The sequence below is a fragment of the Rattus norvegicus genome, chromosome 17 (assembly GCF_021556685.1).
Source record: "Rattus norvegicus strain SHRSP/BbbUtx chromosome 17, alternate assembly SHRSP_T2T, whole genome shotgun sequence".
Lineage (NCBI taxonomy): Eukaryota > Metazoa > Chordata > Mammalia > Rodentia > Muridae > Rattus > Rattus norvegicus.
Window position 1 is genome coordinate 59,550,031 of NC_141550.1, and position 23,318 is coordinate 59,573,348.

General features: G+C 44.2%; 1 long non-coding RNA gene across 1 annotated transcript; it reads left to right on the forward strand.

The window, feature by feature from the left end:
* Positions 1 to 1,959: 1,959 nt before the first annotated feature.
* On the forward strand, positions 1,960 to 22,715 carry LOC108348576 (uncharacterized). Its single transcript, XR_015641299.1, has 3 exons — positions 1,960 to 2,078; positions 13,269 to 13,439; positions 22,400 to 22,715. It is a non-coding gene; the product is annotated as an uncharacterized LOC108348576 (long non-coding RNA).
* Positions 22,716 to 23,318: the final 603 nt, after the last annotated feature.

Here is a 23,318-nt window from a genome sequence, read left to right on the forward strand (position 1 = left end):
CCAGGTGAAAGTGTCAGATCCCTTGGAGCTGAAGTTACACGTGGTTGTGACCCATGTGATGTGTGTAGTGGGAGTCAAACTTGGTTTTCTGGGAGATAGCAAGGACTCTTAACCTTACCCATCTCTTGCCCATCTCTCTAGTATCAGATTGGGATACCTTTGATAGGTTAAAAAAAATAGCTGATGTTCTATGAATGAATGGATGTAGATGGACAGAAGGATGGGCGGGTGGATGGATGGACAGATGGACGGACGGATGGATGGATGAGCAGGCATGACTATTCTAGTAGGAAAGGGGACTGTAATAGTGAAGTCCATCTGGGAAAGTACAAGTCACTTTAGGCATTCCAAACAAAAAGCATTTAATTACACAGTACATTGGTTACACAGATGTTAGAAAGCTGAAAAGACAGAATGTAGATTCTTGAGTAACTCAGAAATTAAAACTATATAAGCAGAGTGAATGTGTAGCTCAGTGGTTGAACACTTGTCTAGTTCACATGCAGCCCTGTTCCTAGAAGTTGTGATGTAACCAAAGACTGAGCTGGGATCAGCAGCCCCCAGGGCTGTTGCTTTGTCACTGGAAGGAAGACTCACCTCACTAATGTCAGGGATGTGACAACTTTCACATATTGAAGTGATGGGGGTAGGGGAGACCAGAGGATGAGAAGGAAGGATCTTGTAATTCTGTATCCCACTGTCCAATTCCCCATTAGTGCTCTTGATTAACACACCTGTCGGAAGCTGGCATAGGAGACTGTAGTTTTCAAGTCTCAGTCCCAGAACCACAGAACACTGATAGAATCATCTCTGTGTTCATTCTTGTAATAAACAGCGGTTAAGTAATGAGCTTTCTGATTGACACTCATGTATAATCTTTGACATTTCACATAGCAGTAACAACCTTCTAGATGTAACATGCTCCGAAATATAGCAATCTTTTCTACAGATAAATACAATCCAAAAGGCAAGTAACAGAGTCCCCATGGTCTGGTCCCTATTTCAGATCGATGTAAATTCCTCTCCTAACTTTCCTCCTGATAACACCATGTTTCTGTAAGCCAGAGAAAAAAATTATAAAGTTAGGTCACGACAATGAAGCTTTCATAAAACAATGGTTCATCGGGTCATTCCAGAATCCTATTAAGCTCCATGCATTACTTCTTTTGCTATGAAACAAAGTCTAAGGCCAGAACTCATGGCCACAACTAAGATAATGCCAGATATTCACAACAGGAATGCTACCAAGGCAGTGCAAGGGAGAAGTAAGTCCATCCAGTGTAAGGTAGGGTCTGTTCCAACAGATCCTCCTGACAGCTTCTACTCTTTAGAAAAAAGTCCAGTGGAGTTACCCTTCTTGCAGGTGGCTCTTACAATCAGTGTGCTCAATGCATGTCTCTGCCATCAACAGATTAGGCATTCTGTGGTGCTGCAGCATACTTTACTGTGGTGAAGAAATGGCCCTACCTGGAGCCATGCGTCAGGGACCAACATGAGCATCTTACACATAGCCATCGAGTAAGCAGCAGAGGGCCTGAGAGGGTGACACTACCCACAAGCAGACTGCATTCTTTATTCATCGGATTATTGAGAGCTTGCTGGAAATGTCGCAGAGTGAATAATCGCATAGAGTGGAAATATCTTCTCACTCAGAGCCCTCTCTGAGACACGCACCCACCTCCACAGCATTTCTCCAGTTTCCATGGGGTTCCAGAGATGTAGAAAATGCCAGGATTTCATTTCCAAAGCAGAAGAGTTGCTGCTCCTTGCACCTCCCACCATCGGGAATATCTATAGATTCCCAATCTCTATAGATTCTGAGCGTGGTGAGTGTGATGGTTTGTATATGCTTGACCTAGGGCGTGGCACCATTAGGAGGTGGGGCCCTTTTGGAATAGGTGTGTCACTGTGGGTGTGGACTTTAAGACCCTCGTCCTAGGTGCCTGGGAGCCAATCTTCTCCTAGCTACCTTCAGAACAAGAGGTGGAACTCTCAGCTCCTCCTGCATTCAGCCCCTCCTGCACCATGCCTGCCTGGATGCTCCCACCTTGAAGACAATGGATTGAACCTCTGAACCTGTAAGCCAGCCCTAATGAAATGTTGTCCTTATAAGAGTTGCCTTGGTCATGGCATCTATTCACAATGAAACTCTAAGACAGTGAGTTAGTCCACCAATAGGCAGTGACAGTGGAGGCTTTAAGGGCTGAGCTTCTCATTTTCCATTTGTAAGTTCTCCCTTGAGTCAGAAGCTACCACCATTGCATCACAATAACTAACATGGGCACTGGGCTGCAGGCCAGCACAGGTGATGGTCCCTTTGTGTGTCACACTTGACAAAGCACAGGATTCCACCTGGATCTTAGCCTTCATTGTGACACGGAGACAAGCAGGTCAACACCATATCATTTCCCAAGACATGCGCCATTTCTAGCACCCTAATTAAACACATTTGGCAGGGATGAAGATATTCTAAAGAGACACATGTATCCTTCACTATGGACCCTAAGAATCTGGACTCCACCCCACCCCAGTGAACCTCTTGCTAAGAGAGTCGAGAAAGTCTAAATCCTGGGCTAGCCAAAGATGATACTTTTCTTCAGGAAAGAGATTGACTATTTGACAAACCACCTTACAGATGAGCAGGACCACACGTTGACTAGGAACTACGTAAATATACATAATTGGATGTCACCCTCAATTTAGGAGCCCAAAGATGGATTTTGAGGGGTCACTAGATCTCCCAGTCTCTTCCCAGTGGAACCTCATTTAAAAAAAAAAACTTCTCTGTTTATCACTGTTAATTTGGCCTTTTAAATTATCCTATTGGGGTGACATAATCTACTTGTTAGGACACAGGCTGTAACCCTAAGTCCAGAAACAGTAGGAGGGTATCAGTCAGGCTCTGGTCAAGCAAGAGAAGGCGTGCCAGGCGTGTCAAGCCTAGAATCAGCTTAGCAGGCATTGGGAAGGCCAAATAAATAAAAAGCCAAGAGTCAAGAAACTAACAGGGTCTGTAGAGGAAAAGAGCAGAGTGTTGAGAAGGTCTTGCAGCTGGAGGAGGTGTCCCATTTGGACCTTGGTGGTGGCAGTGGTGGGGACTCTATATAGTTCATGCTCCACTGCTGATGGTCAGGAACTGTCAGCGGAGCGGGGCCAGCATGGACAGCTTTGCTTTGCTAGAACTTGAACCTCAAAAGGGACATTCACAGGCTGAGTCTGGTGCTTAGTTGGGACTTCAGGCTGTCAGGCTTTTGTTCTTTTGGGAAGGAGGCTTGGCTATGACTTGGACCTCAGAGATAGAAATCAGCCCAGAGGATACTCAGATCACGAATGGGGTAGGAGTGTGCCTGGCAGAGGTCTCTTGGGTAAAAAAGCATGACTGGCTCTACAGCCACAAAGGGAATCCAGCACAGCTACTTCTGTCACCTCGATGCAAGCACAGTGTGGCCTGTGGGAGCAGTAATTAAGTGGGCAGCTGGGCTCTCTTCCACGGCTGCCAGCCATGCTGATTGGCACTGGAAAGCAGGAAGGCAGCCCACCCTGTCTCCTTTAAGTGCCAGCTGGCCAGGGAGTCTGAGGAGGGAAGCTGAGAGAGCTTCTTCAGCCTCAAGCAGGGAAGGGGCATGGAGCTGAGACACTGCAAGGAGACAGCAGAAACAGAGCAGAAGCCCTGAGTCTCATACCAGCCCATCATGATACTCACAAGATGACAATCCCAAGACTCGACTTGGCCTTTTTACGAGTTTGCTTAATTTAAAAAGGCACGCAGCATCACTGGCCATAAAAGGTAGCTCTGGACTAGCAAAATAGTGAAAGTGTGAGGCCTGAGTCTGCTCTCCACAGACAGGTGGGGAAGCGCCACAGAGCCAGGTATAAGGAAATGAGATGGCTTTAGTGGGGAAGGCTGGTCAGCACTAAGCCTGATTCATTGCATTTAATCCTCAGAACCCACATGGGGAATGGAAGACTTGAATCCTAAGAAATGTCCTCTATCCTCCACACATGGTCAGACACTTAAAAAACAGAAGGAAACAACATATTAACGTAAAAACAAAGATCTAAATATAGCAACATGCTTCTGATCCTAGCACCGAGGAGGTAGAGTCACGGTGATTCCTGGGGCTCCCTGGACAGCCACACTAGCTAATGAAGACATAAATGGGATCAATACCTATGCATGTGCTCTGGGCAACCTGAGTGCCATTTTAGCAAAAGACGTTGCTGAGACACTCAGTCTGTGTATCTGTGTAGAGAGGCTGCGAAAGAGGTTTGTCTGCCTTGAAATATGTCACCCCAGCTGCACATTCCACACAGATAAAATCATGAGTGAGGGAAAACCCTGGCACATGTGCATGGTAGACAGGCTCTCTGCCACCCACCAGGCCAGACAGGGACATGTGAGACAGGGACATGTGCTCGGTAGAAGGCTCTTTGCCACCCACCAGGCCAGACAGGGACATGTACTTGGTAGACAGGCTGGGTGTTACCCACCAGGCCAGACAGGGACATGTACTTGGTAGACAGGCTGGGTGTTACCCACCAGGCCAGACAGGGACATGTACTTGGTAGACAGGCTGGGTGTTACCCACCAGGCCAGACAGGGACATGTACTTGGTAGACAGGCTCTTTGCCACCCATCCCACCAGACCAAACAGGGACATGTGCTCAGTAGTAGACAGGCTTGTTGCCACCCACCCCACCAGGTCAGACAGGGACATGTGCTCAGTAGACAGCCTGGGTGTCACCCATCAGGCTACACAGGAACGTGTGCTCAGCAGACAGACTCAGTGTCCCCCACCAGGCCAGACAGAAACACAGCTCTGATCTCAGCACCTGAATCAGATACCAGGTGCTAAAGACAGAGTGAAGAGATTCAAGTTTAATATCCTTGGGACAGGTGGGGAATGACAACTGGAAATCTGAGGGTCTGGGGGTGAAGCTCAGAATCTACTGCTTGAGTGAAGGGTAGCTCCTTGGCTGCTGGGAATATTTTGTGGAGTGAGATGGGGCTGAGAAATCTTGGAGTGCCCCACAAGAGAGGACAGTGGGGCTCCCCATCTTTGCTTTCACCAGAGTTCTTTTGTGGCTTTAATTGTCCTGGAACTTGCTTGTTTCAAGGGCACATCGAGGTCAGGAGTCTTCATTCAGCCTGGCAGGTAATGGTGACCAGTGCTACACAGATAATGAACGTCACCCCAGGTCCTGTTGCTAGCCAGTGTGCTACTGAGTTAAGAAAATAGCAGGGCTTGGGGATTTAGCTCAGCGGTAGAGCGCTTGCCTAGCAAGCCCAAGGCCCTGGGTTCGGTCCCCAGCTCCGAAAAAAAGAAAAGAAAAAAAAAAAAAGAAAGAAAAAAGAAAATAGCAATTGCTGTAGGAGTGACCCTCTCAGCATCTTCAGCGGGTGCCCTATTGATGCTTGAAGAACCCCTGCTCCCCTTAACTCACTCAGGGAAGGCAGCTTGTGCTTGTGCTGCGTCTGCTCCTTTATCAGGGTCCTGGGCAGAGATTCGCACTAGCTTGCTGCCATGTATCGCACTGCTTGTTGTAATCCGTCTGTAACTTACATCAGGGCAGTGGGTACCAACTAGAAAGTCGGTCGGTGGCTTCCGAAGGCTCCTGGTCTGTGCTGCCAAGTGGGGGGGGGAGGAGCAAAAATCTGCTAGCGGATTCCCAACTAAGAGTCAAGCCATTGAAAATTCCATTCCACCAAATACATCTCTTTTAAGGTAATGGAGGGGCTGACTCTCAGGGTTAGAACTCTGGCTTCCCTGTGGAGGCCGTGTTTGGTTCCCAGAACTTATATAGGGTGGCTCACTCTAACCGCCTGTAACTCATGCTGTGGGAAATCCAAGTGCCACAATCTGTTCTCTGAGGGCATTCGAGTGCAAATTAACATACTGATAAGCAGTCAAACACATACACACAAAGTAAAGCAAACAAATACTTAAGACAATGGGTGGCGGTTTGTTCGTGAGATAGTGCTTTATTATGTAATCTACACTGGCCTCAAACTTACTAAGCAGTCCAGACTGACACTGAATTCAAATTTCTCCTGACTCAGCTTCCTGAGCATAAACCACGGGCACCTAGCATCAGGGGAGGGATTCTGAAAACAGTCACTAGTCACAGTTGCCTCTCACTAAATAAGCAAAGCAAAGCCAGGAGTTTACATGCCTCAGTGCCTGAACTCCCGACAGTCCCACAACTCTCACGCCTACTGTTTTTAGTTAGAATCTGCATGTGCAGACAAGAGTGTGCCCAGTGGGGACTGAAGAGAGAGTTCAGGAGTTATGGGCACCGACTGCTCTTCAGGAGGCCCTGAGTTCAATTCCCAGCTCACAACCATCTGTAATGGGATCTGATGCCCCCTTCTGGCATGCAGTGCAGATAGAATAGTCACACATAAAATAATTAATTTTTTTTTAAAAAGAGAGACTTTTAAAAAAAATGGAGTGTTCTAGGTAGAAGAACCTGGTGAGTGCAGAAAGAGACACATTGGATGGTGCAGTCAAGTGGAAAAGAAGCTGGAAGACAGACGGCACAGCATGGGGGTTTTAAATAATCTGCCCTTACAAAGGCCCTCCACACTGATAGAAATTGCACTATGAATAGATGGAGAGACAGCTCAGAGAGCTTGGTGCTTTTGCAGAGGACCTGAGTTTGGTCCCCAGTACCTATGTTGGGCAGCTCATACCCAGCTATAACTCCAGCTTCAAGAAGATCTGACAGCTTCTATGGCCTCTGGGGACACCTGTGTACAGGAGCACACACCTACACACAAATACACACAGATAATTAAAAATGGATCTTAAAAGGGGAGATAGCATTTTATTTAATTTTTATTTATTTTATTACTTTTAATTTTTTACAATCTACTCGTTACCCCCCTCCCAGGATGTCCTGCCACAGTTCTTCATCTTATTGCCCCCATCTCCAAAAGGGTGTCCCCACCCCACGCCCCAGCACCAGGCTTCCCCACTCCCTGGGGCCTTTAAGTGTCTCCAGGGCTAGGTGCATCTTCTCACACCGAGGCCAGACCAGGCATCCTCTGCTGTATGTGTCGGGGGCCTCAGATCAGTTGCCTGGGTGGTGGCTCCAAGTCTGAGAGATCTCAGGGGTCCAAATTAGTTGAGACTGCTGGTCTTCCTATGACATCACCCTCCTCCCCAGCTTCTTCTAGACTTTCTTTAATTCAACCACAGGGGGCCCCAACTTCAGTCCATTGGTTGGGTGTAAATATCTGTGTCTGCTCAGTCAGCTGCTTGTTAGGCTTTTAGAGGACAGCCATACTAGGCTCCTGTCTGTACGTACACCATAGCATCAGTAATAGAGTCAGGCTTTGGAGCCTCTCCCTTGAGATGAATCCCAATTTGGGCCTGTCACTGTACCTCCTTTCCCTCAGTCTTTTCTCCATTTTTGTCCCTGCAGTTCTTTTAGACAGGAACAATTTCAGGTCAGAGTTTTTGACTGTGGGATGGCAACCCCATCCCTCCACTTGATGCCTTGTCTTTCTACTGGAGATGAACTTGACTGTGACTAGTGACTGTCAAGTTCCTTCTCCCCACCGTAGGGCATTTCATCTAAGGTCCCTTTCTTTGAGTCCTGTGATTCTCTCACCTCTCAGGTCTCTGGTACCTTCTAGAGAGTCCCCCACCTCCCACCACCGCCAACCCCAGGTTGCATATTTCCATTCATTCTGCTGGCCTCTTCCTTCCTCTGCCTCCTGTGATTGCTTTCTTCTCCCTCCAAGTGGGATTGAAGCATCCTTACTTGGGCCTTCGGCTTGTTAACCTGAGTTCTGTGGATTGTATCCTAGGTATTTGATTTGTTGTTGTTGTTCTTCTGGGGCTTTCAGGTGTGCTATTAAGTTGCTAGTATAGAATCTCTCTCATTTCTTTACCAGGGCACTTAGGGCTATGAATTTTCCTCTGAGCGCTGCTTTCACTGTGTCACATAAGTTTGGGTATGATGTGCTATCATTTGCATAAAATTCCAGGAAGTCTTTAATTTCCTTCTTTATTTCTTCCCTGACCAAGTTATCATCAAGTAGAGAGTTGTTCAATTTCCATGGGTATGTGAGTTTTCTGTTGTTTTTGTTATTATTGAAATCTAGCCTTAATCTGTGATGATCTGATAGGATGCATGAGATTATTTCAGTCTTCTTGTACCTGTTGAGGTCTGTTTTGTGACCGATTATGTGGTCAGTTTTGGAGAAGTACCATGAGGTGCTGAGAAGAAGGTATATTCTTTTGTTTTAGGGTGAAATGTTCTGTATTATCTGTTCAATCCATTTGGTTCATAACCTTTATTAGTTTCACTGTATCTCTTTAGTTTCTGTTTCAATGACCTGTCCATTGATGAGAATGCAGTGTTGAAGTCTCTCACTATTACTATGTGAAGTTTAATGTGTCTTTTGAGCTCTAGTAAAGTGATTTTTTATGAATGTAGGTGCCCTTGCATTTGGGGCATAGATGTTCAGAATTGAGACTTTCTCTTGGTGGACTTTTCCTTTGATGAATATGAAGTGTTCTTCCCCACCTCACTTGATAACGTTTGGTTGAAAGTTTATTTTATAGGATACTAGAATGGCAACTCCCACTTGCTTCTTGGGACTATTTGCTTGGAAAACTTTTTTCTATCCTTTTGCTTGTAGATAATGTCCGTCTTTGTAATTGGGGTGTGTTTCTTGTATGCAGCATAATGCTGGATCCTGTTTGTGTATCCAGTCTGTTAGCTTATGTTTTTTTATTGTGAAATTGAGTCTGTTGATATTGAGAGAAACTAAAGACAGGTAATTGTTAGTCCCTGTTATGTTTGTTAATGTAGGTAGCATTAAGTGTATGTGATTCTCTCCTTTTGGTTTTGTTGTGAGATGATTAATTTCTTGTTTTTTCTTTGATAGAGATACCTTTCTTGTGTTGGAGTTTTCCTTCTAGAATCCTCTGTAAGGCTGGGTTGGCACATACATATTGTTTAAATTGTTATGAAATATTTTGGTTTTTGCATCTATGATGATTATAGTTTTGCTGGTTATAGTAGCCTGGGCTGGCATTTGTGTTCTCTTTAGCTCTGCATAACCTCTGATCAGGCTCTTCTGGCTTTAGGGTCTCTGTTGAGCAATCTAGTGTAATTCTGATAGGTCTGTCTTCATATGTTACTTGGCATTTTTCCCTTGCAGCTTTTAATATTCTTTATTTGTTCTGTGTATTTGGTGTTTTTATTATTATGTGACAAGAGAATTTTCTTTTCTGGTCCAATCTATGTGGTGTTTTATAGGCTTCTTGTACATTTATGGCCATCTCTTTCTTTAGGTTGGAAGTTTTCTTCTATGATTTTGTTGAAAATGTTTTCTGGTTCTTTGAGCTGAGAATTTTTACTCTCTTCTATTCCTATTATTCTTAGGTTTGGTCTTTATGCTGTGTCCTGGATTTCCTGAATGTTTTAGGTTGGGAGTTTTTATATTTTGTATTTTCTTTGACCGTTGTATCAATATCATATAAGATGTCTTCTATGCCTGAGATTATCTTTTCTATCTCTTGTACTCTATTGTTGATGCTTGCCTCTTGACCTCTTTCTTAGATTTTGCGTTTCCAAGGTTGCCTCCATTTGTGTTTTCTTTATTGTTTCTACTTCCATTTTTAGGCCTTGGACTGCTTTGTTCAATTACTTTGCCTGTTTGATTGTGTTTTCCTGTATTTCATTAAGGGATTTATTTGTTTCCTCTTTAAGGACTTCTGCCTGTTTGCCTGTGTTTTTCCTGTATTTCTTTCAATGAGTTATTTATATCCTCCTTAAATGATTCTATTATCTTCATGAGATAGAACTTTAGGTCAGTATCCTGGTTTTCCAGTGTGATGGGGTATCCAGGGCTTTCTTTTGTGGGAGAACTAGGTTCTGATAGTGCCAAAGCATTCTGGCTTCTGTTGTTTATGAAGACCATAAGCTTACCTCTCACCATCTGGTTATCTCTGGTGTTAACTGGCCTGGGAGTCTCTGTATGGAGCCTGCGTCCTGTGTCCCTAAGTTATTGCAGGTCTCATGGGAGATCTGTGGCCCTGGCTGTAGCAGACCTTCTGGGAGGCCTTCAGATTGTGGGGTCTTCAGAGGGGCATGCACCCTGATGATCTGTTATCCTGGCTGCAGTGGATATCTTGGGAGGCCTTCAGACTGTGGGTCTGTTGCCATGGGTAGAGCAGACCTCCTGGGAGGCCTTCAGACTGTGGGTCTGTTGCCATGGGTAGAGCAGACCTCCTGGGAGGCCTTCAGACTGTGGGGTCTTCAGAGGGGTAGACAAGCTGATGATCTGTGCTGGTGGAGGACACAGGCCAGAAGGGAGGTGGTTGGAGAGGATGGGTCCCGAGTCAGGAGACAGCATTTTAAAGGAAGACATCCAACATCTACAACTGTGTTAGAAAACTTAATCTTTTTAGGTTTTTGAGAAATTTTATAATTTATATTAATTATAAGAGGTGAAATGATGCAAAGATTATTAAAGAAACAGGGTACCTACCTTTAACTCTTGTAGGGAAACAATATTCATAGACTGATTTTTTCAAATGATATAATTATTAATATATATTATATATAAATGATAAACAGATGTATACAGATGGCAGATAAGCAATAGATGATTGACAGATACTTAGAAAATAAAATTTTTATGAATATTGTTTTATACAAATGGCTTCAGGGCTAGCCTATTGTTCTGGACCCTCTTTCTTATATATGTGTCAAGTGCGTATGTATCAGGCCAATATAGACAAATGTAACTCCTTTGTCTTAGTTGACATGTAGGATTTTATGTCAATGAAGGCACTATCATGGCTTCATGTCCTATCAGTGATTGTGTCTAGCTATTTGACTCAATAAGCAACAAGGCAAAAATGTCTATACATGTTTAATTTTATGTTTTAGTACCTTTATTATGTGGTAGATTCTTACACTGAAGCTTATATACAAAATGTAAACATTGGCTTTATCACTCTCTAAAGCATATGCAGTTATGCTTGCTATACTGCTCGGCAGTTCACTTAGAACTATTGCAAGCCTAACTCCACATATTCCAGCATGACACCTAAGTGGCTACGCAACCTCTGCCATGCCAAAAATTTTAAAATAGTTTATAAGATTACCAGATACTTGACACATTTTCTAATTTCCCCCAACCATCCATTATAACTTTTGTTCTGGCCTGGATTAAAGCTAGATTAACCTACTACATTCAATTTTGTATATCTATTGATCTATGTCTCCTGTAGAGAGGAAGAGTCTATCCAAGTTTGTCTTTAATGACAGCATTTGACCTGGCCAGTGTATCTTCTATAATGTATGACACTATGAAGCTCTCTGATTATCCCACCCATGGTACCACTTCCCTCTTCAATTCCAGTGTGTCTGAAGCTATCATTTAAAGCTAGGGGCTTGTTTATCTACACACTTCTGGCAGGTCTAAGAAAATGAAATACACATGAGCCATTTGCTCAGTAAATAACTACTTTCAACCTTTATACTATCGATTCCTCCACCCAGCATTGTAGTGTGGCATGTTTCTACCCGTAATGCCCCTTTCTCTACATCGCCAACTGCTCTGTGCTTTATGCTTCTTTTAATTTTTGCCGATTTGATTGTTTTTGTTTTTGTGGTTTTTTGGTAAGTGGTTTAACTATTTTGTGTTTTCTGGCCTGCTGGGAAATCCATCAACTAGAGGGCTGTTCATTTCTGTGGAGATGTATTTTTGCGTTCTGTATTTAGACAATGTAATTCAATTAAAAAAGAAAGCTCACATTCCCTGCAGGTAAAATAATATCAGTTCTTTTTTATACTTTCAACAGTACAATGAGGGTGTGTCTTAAGCAGGAGATGCCTTGGGCACGTGGCTTTGTCTGTCTTGGGCTCATCCATCCTTGTGTTTCTGAAAAGGCAGTGGAAAAGGCAGCACCCTTCCATGGCCTCCTCAACGCTGGCAATGACATAATCACTTCCATTGGTGAGATAGTCACATAACATCCTTAGATGATTTCCCGTTGGATAATCACTGTCTGGGCATGGCACAAGGATGCACAGCCATCTCTGCCACTTCTTTGTCCTGTTTTCCTAAGGGCTTGCTTCTCTTTTCCTGTCCTGTGAACAGAGTTTCTCTGAAGGACTGACATTCATATGCATTTCTTCACACTACATTTTTGTGCTTCTGTGTGTTATTCATGTTTATATTCTATTTAGTATCCTTTGCCCACAGTTTTAAAGTTCTTATTCATATACATGTATATATATATGCATTCATACATATAAATATATAAAATCATATTATATATTTCCCAACATATTATCGATTCTACTTTCATTATTGATTCTTGTGTTTTGTTTTGTATCTTGAAACAAGGTCTCATCTAGCCCAGGCTAGCCTGGAACTTGCTATGTAGCTGAGGCTGGCCTTGAGCTCCTGTCTTTTCTATATCTATCACCCAAGTGTTGTGATTACAGGTGTGCACCAGCACACACGTGTTTTATGACTATAGGTTTGCACCAGCAAAGTTGGACCTCTTTTTTCTCCCCTACCTTACTAAGAAGTTACTCCTAAAATTATACTAATAATGTTGCAAATTTCTTCTGAAATTTCTATTATTTAACTTTCTGCACCTTAATGGATCAACCTGGACTTTTTTTTTAATGTTATACAAATTAAATTCTAGGTTTGTTTCCTTTTACTTGGATGGCACCTGGTCATCACTGCTTATTAAACACGCTACCTTTTCTGAGCTGGTTTGCAGGGACACTGTTTATATGTTATCTTTCGTTTTTCAGATATTCATGAACCTAATTTTAAATTCCATTTTCATCCACTGATTTTTCTACATTTACTTTTCTACATAAGTTATACAATGTTATTTATATTCAGCTCTAAGAAAATAGGAAGCCCATTGAAATTTCATTAAAGTAACTTGGAATGATGGACAAATTTTCCAAATGAAATCTTCCTATGTAAAAGCATGGGCCATTTTTTTTCATTTACTTATGATTTTTGATACTGAGTATATTTAACACTTATAGTCATAAGCATGATGAACATTTTGATAAGTTTATTTCTTTCTATATGTTACATTTTTCACATATAAATGAAGTTGACATTTTAGACATTTTTCTCAATACATTCATTCTGCATGTGGATGTGTGGGCATATGGCGAGGCAAGGAGACAACTTGAAGAAACAGTATTTATTTTGTAAGTTTCTGTCTATCTAACTGTCTTATCACATTCTATAATCTTTGCAGGGTAGCATTTTCTGCTTCTCTGGATATGTGATAAAGCCTCTGTAATCAGATACAGCTCTTCCTTCTGCTCCAGAGTTAAGCCAGTCAAACTCATTCCTACGATGGCCAGAAAACCGATCTCCAAACAGAGTTGGTACAGCTTCTGAGGAATGAAAGGTTTCATGGAAAGAGGTTTGTTTTAGTTGCTGTTTATTGCTATGGAGAGACACTATGACTAAGGCAATTCTTATTTATGTGTAAAAAAGTAATAAGGGTCTGCTTACAGTTTCAGAGAGGTGGTTCACCGTCATCATGGTGGGGTACAGACATGCATGGCACTGGAGCAGTAGCTGAGACTTTACATTCTGATCTTCAAACAGCAAAGAGAGAGGGAGAGAAAGGGAGAGGGAGAGGGAGAGGGAGAGGAGGAGAGAGAGACAGAGAGAGAGAGAGAGAGAGAGAGAGAGAGAGAGAGAGAGAGAGCCTGGTGTGGGCTTTTACTAAACCTCAAAGTCCATTCCTAGTGACACATCTTGTAATCCTTTCCAAACAGTTCATTAACTGGGGACTAAGCATGTGAATAAGTATATTCTTATTCAAACTACCCCAGGGTTCTCAAGTAAAGAAAACTGAATATTTAAGAAAGTTTGTCTGGGATGGGGATTTAGCTCAGTGGTAGAGGGCTTGCCTAGCAAGCACAAGGCCCTGGGTTCGGTCCCCATCTCCTGGGGGGGGGGTTGTCACTATCGATTTTTCATTAGGTCAATTGTACTTCAAAAATTAAAGCAAAATAAAAACATTTTCAAACAAACAGAAACCAGAGTCAAAGCAGTAGGAGATAATGGTGACAGTCAATGTTAACTAAGGACACAGAGTAACAGCGGCATGTAGTGTCAGTTTTTTTCCCTGTTGCTACAAGAAAGTACCCCACAACAAAAGCAACTTAAGAGAGAAAGAATTTACTCAAGGGTGTGGTCCAACATGGTGAAGTCTAGGTATTGGTAGCTTTAAGTATCTGATCATATTGTATCCACAATTGGAAAGCAGAGAGAACAAACTCAACCCTGATGATAATCTCACTCCTTCCCATCTTACCCAGTCAGGATCTGAAAGATAAGGTTGCCGATTTCAATTATTGCCATCAAGACAATCCCCTGCAGGAATGCCAGAGGCTCACCTCTCAGAGGATTCTAGATTCTGTCAAAGTGGCAATCAACACTAACATCCATCACAAACACAAACCTGGAACTACAGAAAACTGTGAGGAGCAATAGAATGGTAACCGTGTGATGAAACTTTCCCTCTTACTTTATAAGTATGCATATGATAGTTAGTAAAACAAACATATTTTCACCAGGCATGTCGATGTACATCTGTAATCCTGGCACTTGGAAGGTAGAAGCAGGAGGAATACAAAGCCAGCCTCTGACTACATAGTGAATTCAAGGCCAGTCTGAGGTGGTTCATGAGTCTCCCATCTCTTTTTTTTTTTTTTTTTTTTTTTTTTTGGAGCTTGAGACCGAACCCAGGGCCTTGCGCTTGCTAGGCAAGCGCTCTACCACTGAGCTAAATCCCCAACCCCGAGTCTCCCATCTCAAAATGAAAACAAAAACATTGTAATTTGAGGTATATAGTAGACATGATTTCTCACATGTGACAACAGAGCACATGGGTGAGACCAGGACATGGACAACAGATTCTTTCATTTGTAAATTGGTACAATATTGACTTTAATGAGAATATGGGTATACCAAGTTTCACAGTGGCAGGCATTCTGGAAACAACTTCCAGAATGTAAATAAGAAATATTGGCATTGAGCTTGTCTTTGATCAGTTCCATCAAGATCCAACAGTGTTGGTCTTGATCACTTGACCTTCTGGATCAGTGGAATCACCAAAAGGACAATGACCCTTTCCCATGTTTCTATACATCACCTTGGGAGAGTCTGCCCTTCCATGGGAGAATAACCCATCAACTGCCTCAGCCACAGGAAGCTTCCTATTTTAGAACATTGAATGTTTATGGCTGCTTGTGCAACATATAAGCAAGAGTTGGCTGATATGTTCTGATTTGAAAATGGGAATGAGAGAAGGCAGTGAAATGTAGGGAAATCCATTACTAAACATAAAATCCTCTAAATCACAGTCTAGCCAGGCTCAATGGCTCATGCATCAGTCAGGACATGGAGGTAGGAAGATCAGAAGTTCAAAGTTATTCTCAGCTAGCCTGCAAGTTTCATGAAACCTTGTCTCCAAAAGGAAAAAATGAAATTAAAATTTCCTACACAATTTGAAGCCTGCTAAGACATTTAAGCTATCACTGCAGTGATCTGCCTTGTTCCCCAAACTCTTCTGTTCTGCACAACCCCTACATCTAAAACAGTCTGTGGTCCACATGTGGTACTCAATAGCTCATTGTCCCTTAAGGAAAGACTGTAAGGAAGTAAGCTGGTGGATGAAAGGAACAGGTTGGGTAGCAAAAAGAGTTAGCCATGGCTGTGATGGAGGCAGACTGGTGAGATTTTGAGGGCAACCACACCTGGTTTAGTTGGGAATTAGGTTTAGGAGACAAGTAACAGGACTGGTGTAAGACTTTAAGACCAATCAGGTAATGTCTATAACCTCAGCAGTAGGAAGGGGGAAAGGGAAAGGTTTGAGGTCCCTGGGCTACATAAGGAGACCACACTGAAGGAGGGGGAGGAGAGGGAAGGAAGAGGAGGGGAGCAGAGGGAAAGGAAGAGAAGGAGAAAGAGAGGAGTAGGAGAAGAGGAGAGAAGGGAAGAGAAGAGAAGGGAAGAGAAGGGAAGGGAAGGGAAGAGAAGAGAAGAGAAGAGAAGAGAAGAGAAGAGAAGAGAAGAGAAGAGAAGAAAAAAGAAGAGAAGAGAAGAGGGGGAGAGGAGAGGGGAGGAGAGGAGAGAAGGAAGGAGAGGAGGAGAAGGGAGGGGACAATAGGAAGGGGAGAGGAGAGAAGAGAGGAAGAAAGAAAAGGAGGAGAGGAAACAAGAGAAAAGAATAGAGAGAGAAGAGAGAGAAAAGGAGGAGAAAATGAAGAAGGGAGGAGAGAGGAGGAGAGGAGAAAAGAGAAGAGGAGAGGAGAGGAAGGGATGGGAGGGGAGAAGAGGAGAGGTTATTGGAGGTGCTCAAGGTTACTGGAATTGCACAAGCTAGACACCGGATCATAGTATTAGAACAGAAAAGGCTGAAGACATTATGGTTTATCATCAACTGCTCTTGAAAATGAGAGAAAGGTAGAAGGATTCAGCAGAAAGGATTAATCTGGGACAAGACACACATGGAACTGACCTCTAGAGGACAGTTAGGTGGCTTTCGCAAATACTGGGTTTTTACACTCTAAAAGCATCTACATCGGTAGTTGAAAATAGAGCCTCAAATCTCCAGAGATAAACTCTAAATTCACAGACTTGGCTCAGACCTGGACATGAGAGACGATAATATCACCAAGGAAGGATGAGGGAACACATCTAGAGAAAAGGAGAAGAAAGAGGCTCTTGACAAGTGGTCGTTATGTCTACATAACCCCACTTGGGGGAGAAGAGACAAAAGGGCCCAGTGGGCAGACATAGAGAGCAAAAAGTAATGCCCCAGGTCATTCTGGAGACTGGGTAGACAAGCATCCAGTGGCTTTGGTTCCTAGAGGATCGTCCTGACTGATCAGTAAGTCAAGGAGACTGCAGAAACTGGATTGTAAAGGCCAGAGCACAGCGCAAAAGGAAGAGCAGTGGAGTGGGGCTGTGGCCGATTCAGCTGCTGGAGACCTCAAGTGTACCAGAGAAGCAGGAAGGGGAGACGCTAGGGATGGCAGGAAGGCCCAGGCATCAGGTAAGAAGGGAGGAGCGAGCATGGGGAACTAGGTGCAGCTGTGGCTCTTCAGTGCTGGCCTGTCTCCCTCTACACTTCAAACTGTGGCTTCCGGGAAGGCCAATCCTTCCTGATCATCCCGTTTCCCTGACTGCATTTGCTGGCCTCAGGGTGAAGCAAGGGCAGACGGCTTAGTCTAAGCCTCAGACACCTTGACGCTGTGCTTTTGCTGTACCCTCTTTGGTTCATTACTGTTCTGTCTTTCAGGGAGACCCTGGGCAGGCAGTATTTTCCCAGTCACAAGGCCAAACGATCAAAGTCAGGAAAGGGCCCTTGTTCTTGCTGTTCCCAAGACAGCCTAACACTACCCTGTGAAAGCTTTCATGGAGTGCTAACTGTTCCAGCAAAACCCACTTGAACTCTTACCCATTCCTTGCATCTGACCCTGCTATTCCTGGAAAATAAACCCCAGTTAACTAGCTCCAAGGAAAGAGACAACAGATGAGGTGGACAGATAGATAAAGGATTTCTGTTTTGTTTTAATTAAGATAAAAGGTCTCATCTATGTGTCCCTGGCAGGTCTAGAACTCACTTTATAGAATAAGCTGCCCTTATTCACAGAGGTTCACCTGTCTCATCCTACCTAGTGCTGGGACAGAAATGAGTGCCACCACTCCCAGCTGAGGAAAAGCATTTTGGATGTTCGTAACAGGTATACTTAGACCTCAGGACATCCAGGCATCCCTGCATGTATGCAAACTCCCAGTAATCTGCGTGTGGGGAGTTATACTGAAGCAGCCATCTTCTAGATGATGGTGACAAGGGCTTATTGGGAACCAGGGGCTCCTCTGGTCACTTTATCTTGTGGGGAAGTCAGAGCAGGCCTCCTCACCTCTCCCGCACACTCATAAGGCAGGAGACTCAGGCCTAGAGAGTGAGAAGCTGGCCAGACTCTTAAAGGGGAGGAAGGCAGTAAGGCTGAGGTCTGAACTTGCTGCCTTACACCAGAGCCGCTGTGTGAAGCAGCCTGTGGTTGGGCTACATCTGTTTTCTTCATCATACTGGACAAGCAGAAAGGATAATTTGAATTTTGTACTTTTATAAAACTGGGTGACCATATGGTTACGAAACATTTGTGAGTTTTACATCCCAACAAGTTGTCTGTCATATTTAGCCTAAGAGGTGTTAGTGGCCGAGAGGGCACACCTCAGCAAGCAAAAGCAGGGGTAGGGTGCCCTAGAAAGCCATGTCTGTGTCACTGTCCTCTGCAAGAGTCCTGACAAAGCGCAGGACTGACAGACACAGGATATACAGACACACAGGGGCAGGCACCTGCTGGAGCAGGGTACGGCAAGGGTATGGCTGGGGCTGGGGCTGCAGCTATAAGTATAACAAAGCCTCTTGTTCTGCTAAGTAGGCCAAGGAAGTGCCTTCTGACTTCCTGCATCTGTCCTCCTGCCGTCATCCTCAGGAGTGCTCAGCTTCAAAAGGAAGAACATCTCTTAAATTAGAACAACAATTATGAAATAGCGCAAGTCAAAATAACTAGGTGCATACATTTGTGTGCATATTCAGCTCAGTTAGTTTATAAATCTGCCAAATAGCCTGTGTGTGGAGTAAGGTTTTCTGCATCTTTGTGAACCATTCTTGCAAAGCTGTGTGACTGACTTAGTGATTGAGAATGGAGAAGCTCTGATGAGGGCAGGCCTCTGCCGACAAGAACACATTTTCTTACTGTTGAACAGTGGATTGCATGGTTGAAGAGTTTGAGACTCTTAGGTGAGAGCAAACAGGATAGGGGTTGGGAGTGAAGTGAGGCTCCTCAAAGTACAGCAGTCCTTCCTTACCCACAGGGAACATAGCTCTCAGATACCTGAAATCGTGCAAGGTGACAGATCCTATACTAATGTTTGCCTCCTATCTATACATACCTATAACATTATTTATCAAACAACAACAAAAACAAAATAAAGTAAAAAATTATAGCAGATTGTAAAAGAAAAGTTAAATGAGCATGGTCCCTCTCAGAGTATTTTACTGTACTGAACTCATTCTTCTGTGGTGGCCGGAAGCACCTACTTGCCAAGATGAAGGACGGCAATGTTCTTTGTGGCATCACACTAAGACACTATCTAACGGTACTTGAACACAAGCACCATGATGCCACAACAGACATTCTGATAACTGAGATAGGCACTAGGTAACTGAGGGGGAGGTAGTACATACCCTGTGGCTACGGTGGACAGGGAGATGATTGATGCCTGGTGGGAAAGTGGCACCAGACAACTGTGAATAAAAGTAATGTCTTTGTGGTGGTTTGAATGTGCTGGGCTCAGGAGGGGCACTATTAGGAGGTATGGCCTTGTTGTAGGAAGTGTGTCGCTGTGGGTTTGGGCAATGAGACCCTCCTCCTAACCACGTGGGAGTCTCCAAGCAGCCTTCAGATGAAGATGTAGAACTCTCAGCTCCGTCCCGCCTGGAGACTGCCATGTTCCCACCTTGATGATAATGGCCCTCTGAACCTGTGAGCCAGCCCCAATTAAATGTTGTCCTTATGGGTTGCCTTGGTCATGGTGTCTGTCCACAGACTAAGACTGTCCTGAAAGATGCAGCAGTGGAATTATAGATTGTTCTATAATAAACTAGTGAGTGCTGACAGCCATTTGCAATACTCTAGCCTTAAACTAGGGTCCCGCGCTAATGAAGGAATGCGGGCCGTGTAAGATGAGGTAACGGGATTGTTATTAGTGACATTGACTATGGATGTGATGTTTACTGTGGAAGAGAACATTCTTTACTGGACTCGGTAGCCCAAAAAGACTTTAAATCTGTGATCCTCTTACCTCAGCCTCCCAACGGCGTGCGTGCGTGCGTGCGTGGGTGTGTGTGTGCCTCTCTTTGTGTGTATATGTGTGTACATGCATGTACACACACACAGGCTCACACACAAACACACACACACACACAAACTCACATGAAAACGAATACAGAAAGGGGACAGATACAAGAGTGCAAAGGAGAGAAAACCAACACAGGAGGCAAAATTAGTGATTTTAGCAGAGAATACAAGTTTCATTTTGTGAATCATTCCTTCTTTTTGCATGTTTAAAAATTACCAAAATAGGAATTCGGAGGCAGGATTGATGATGCTTAGGGAAATGTGGGTGAAGTTGCTGCAAGGAAGGTAGATGATTGATTCCAAGTGGGAGATAAGAATAGCAGTGTTCTCCTGAGCTGGAAAAAGGTATCGCTGCGGAGGACTGTGACTCAGAGTGTGCGGAAACTCCGCCTGAGCTCGCCCAGCGTGGCTCATACACGCGAGTGCCCAGGGTGGCCAAGCTTGAAGGACGAGGGATCTCCCCTTACTTTTTGCTTTGCCAGGTACAGAGGACAAATGCTAGTCACCAGATGGGAAGAGAACGGAGCAAAGAGAGTGAAGGCACAGGTACTCGTACCTGGAGGACAAGCAGCCTGTATAATTGTGTATGTTCCAGCAGTGTTTTCCCGCTCCCGTCTACTACCCTGACTTTGGTAGAAGACCCTCTGTGGCTCTCAGTCCATTTTGGCTCCTTCATCTATAGCTATCATTCAGTACCTCCAACACCTCTACTTATAGTCATAATTTTGTAGTATGAGCCAAATCACATCTTTTTCAAGTTTTCTGTCAGGTCCTATTTTAACTTGTTACAAAAAACAAAACAAAAAAAAATCAACTTTTTTAAAGTATAGGATAAAAACTGATTGGTTAAGTGATATATGCATGTACCCAGGTCCTCGATTTAGAAATAGCTGCATAGCTGCATTGTGCCTGCCTCCTGGCGTGAGCTGATACCAGTCAAGCAGAGAGAATAATCCAGAAACAGAAGGTCTGGGCCTGGGTACTCTGACGCTTCCTTTCTTTCCATGAAACCTGTCACAAATATGAATTGTGGCTTTTCCAGAATAAACTTTCTTGCAAAGTCTGATTGTAAATGCCATTGAGTTCAGGGACAAGATTGTTGCTTTTCTGCAATCCAGCAGGTACTTGATCCAGAAGAGCGCAGAGACCATGATGGATTCTAAGACAGGGAGGAAGATTGATTCAGCCTAACAAGCTTTATGCTTCTTTTGTTCTGGGGACATGGCTGAGTGTTTGCTGAATGGAATCATGGGCTGGCTAAGTCTGCTCCCCTTTAACCCTGGCTGTTAGAGGATCAGAATCACATCGGATCCCCATCTGTGATCAAAGCTGTGTGCCCTGCACCAGGAACTGGGGCTGCCTTTGCATCCTTGTAGCCCAGGTCGGCCTCAAGCTTCCTCTTTAGCTGAGGACAACCTTGAAGTTCTTTTCCTCCTGCCTCCACCTCCCACTTGCTGGGATGATATGGGTGCTCCCCCATGCACAGCGATGCTTGTGACTTCTTATTCTTTCCTAGCTGCCACTGTGTAAGTCACTTTGACATCTCAGGATGAGGAGGCGTGGGAGTCAGGAAAAGAGCAGCAGCTGAACCTGAAATATCCCCAGGCTGTTCCTCCAGCAGGCTGTCCCCAGGATGCATATGTGCCAGCAAACCCCAGGCCACTTCTGGGGGACATGTGCTGTAGCACCTGACCTCAGCTCGCATTCAGTATAAGAAGGGCAAATGTGATGTGCAGGTGCTATAAAGGAAGAGTGTGCTGCTGCAATGCTCTACCTGCCCAAAATGTCACACCTGCATGACTCCTAATGACAAATAAGCTGCACCCCAAGACCTGGGAGAAATCAGAACTGCATTGCAGACCTACTGTACATTATGTCATAGTCTATGACAATTCTTTAATAGAAACCATTATCCCACCTTTCTCTTTTCCATGTGTGCAGTTTTGCATGTGTGAACACATGTGCAGATTTGTGTGTATACATGTGGAACCCAACAGTCTACCTTGAGGGTCATTCCTCGGGAGCTATCCACCTTGTCTTCTGGGGCACAGTCTCTCTTGGCCTGGAACTCTCCAATTAGGCTAGTACTGGCCAATGAGGCCCTGGGATTCCTTTGACTGTGCCTGCCAGACTGGGGTTATAGGCATGCATCACCATGTCCGTCCTTTTCAAGGGGAAATTGAACTCAGATCCTCCGCACTACACTGACTGATACGTGGCATAGCCCCACTGTTCCATTCTGTATATGAAGAACCTAAGGGTCCTAGAGAGTAAGTTGCCTGCAGTCAAGTGGCTACAGAAAACAGTAAAGGATGAGTTCATGTCATAAGGCATCTGACTCCGGATTCCTGGCACTGCCTGCCATACCTACTACCTATCCATGCCTGTTTCCCCATGTGTCCTATGCTTAAGTGTCATTTCCTTTTTCTCCCAGGTGAAAGGGTTGCATAGGAGAAGAGCCTCAAAAGCATAAAGCTACGTGGAATAAAGTAAAAGATTCACGAGAAAACTGGTCAGTTGGATTCAGAGTCCAAATGTCAAAGAAGAGATCTTGCACCAGAGAGGCATCCATGAATGTCACAAAGCTTGTGGAAACTGCTGGAGAAGTCTATCAGGCTATGTGAAATGTTTCTAATCCCAATATTTAAATATTGCTCTGGGTCCGGCCAACATTGTGGGTGTGATGGTTTGTATATGCTTGGGCCAGGGAGTGGCACTATTAGGAGGTGTGGCCTTGTTGGAGTAGGTGTGTCACTGTGGGCATGGGCTTTAAGATCCTACTCCCAGCTGCCTGGAAGTATTCTGCTAGCAGCCTTCAGATAATGATGCAAAACTCTGAACTCCTCTTACATCATGGCTGCCTGGATGCTCTCATGTTCCTGCCTTGATGATTATAGAGTGAACCTCTGAACCTGCAAGCCAGCCCCAATTAAATGTTGTCCTTACAAGACTTGCCTTGGTCATGGTGTCTGTTCACAGCAGTAAAACCCTAAGACAGTGGGCATACTTTAAATTCAGCCCAACAAAGGACCCCTATGAACAGGCACCGAAGCTCGATTCTGAGAGCTCTCCCTGACTTACCTGGTTTCCCTTTAGACATCTGCTGAGACTGCTGACACTCAGGGCACTAAACAGTGTCACAGGAACACCCACAACTCTCTATGCTCCCTTGGGTTAGATCACTTCAGCACTTCAGATTATATACCTTCACATCGGAGCAATCATCAGCATTATGTTCTGAAATATTTTCTTTCTCTCTAAGGGAGAAAGCTCCAGTCATTATTGCTTTCCTGTCTCCCTCCACTCCTCCTCCAGATATGACATGACTGGCAATGGATTTTTGGTTCCTCTAG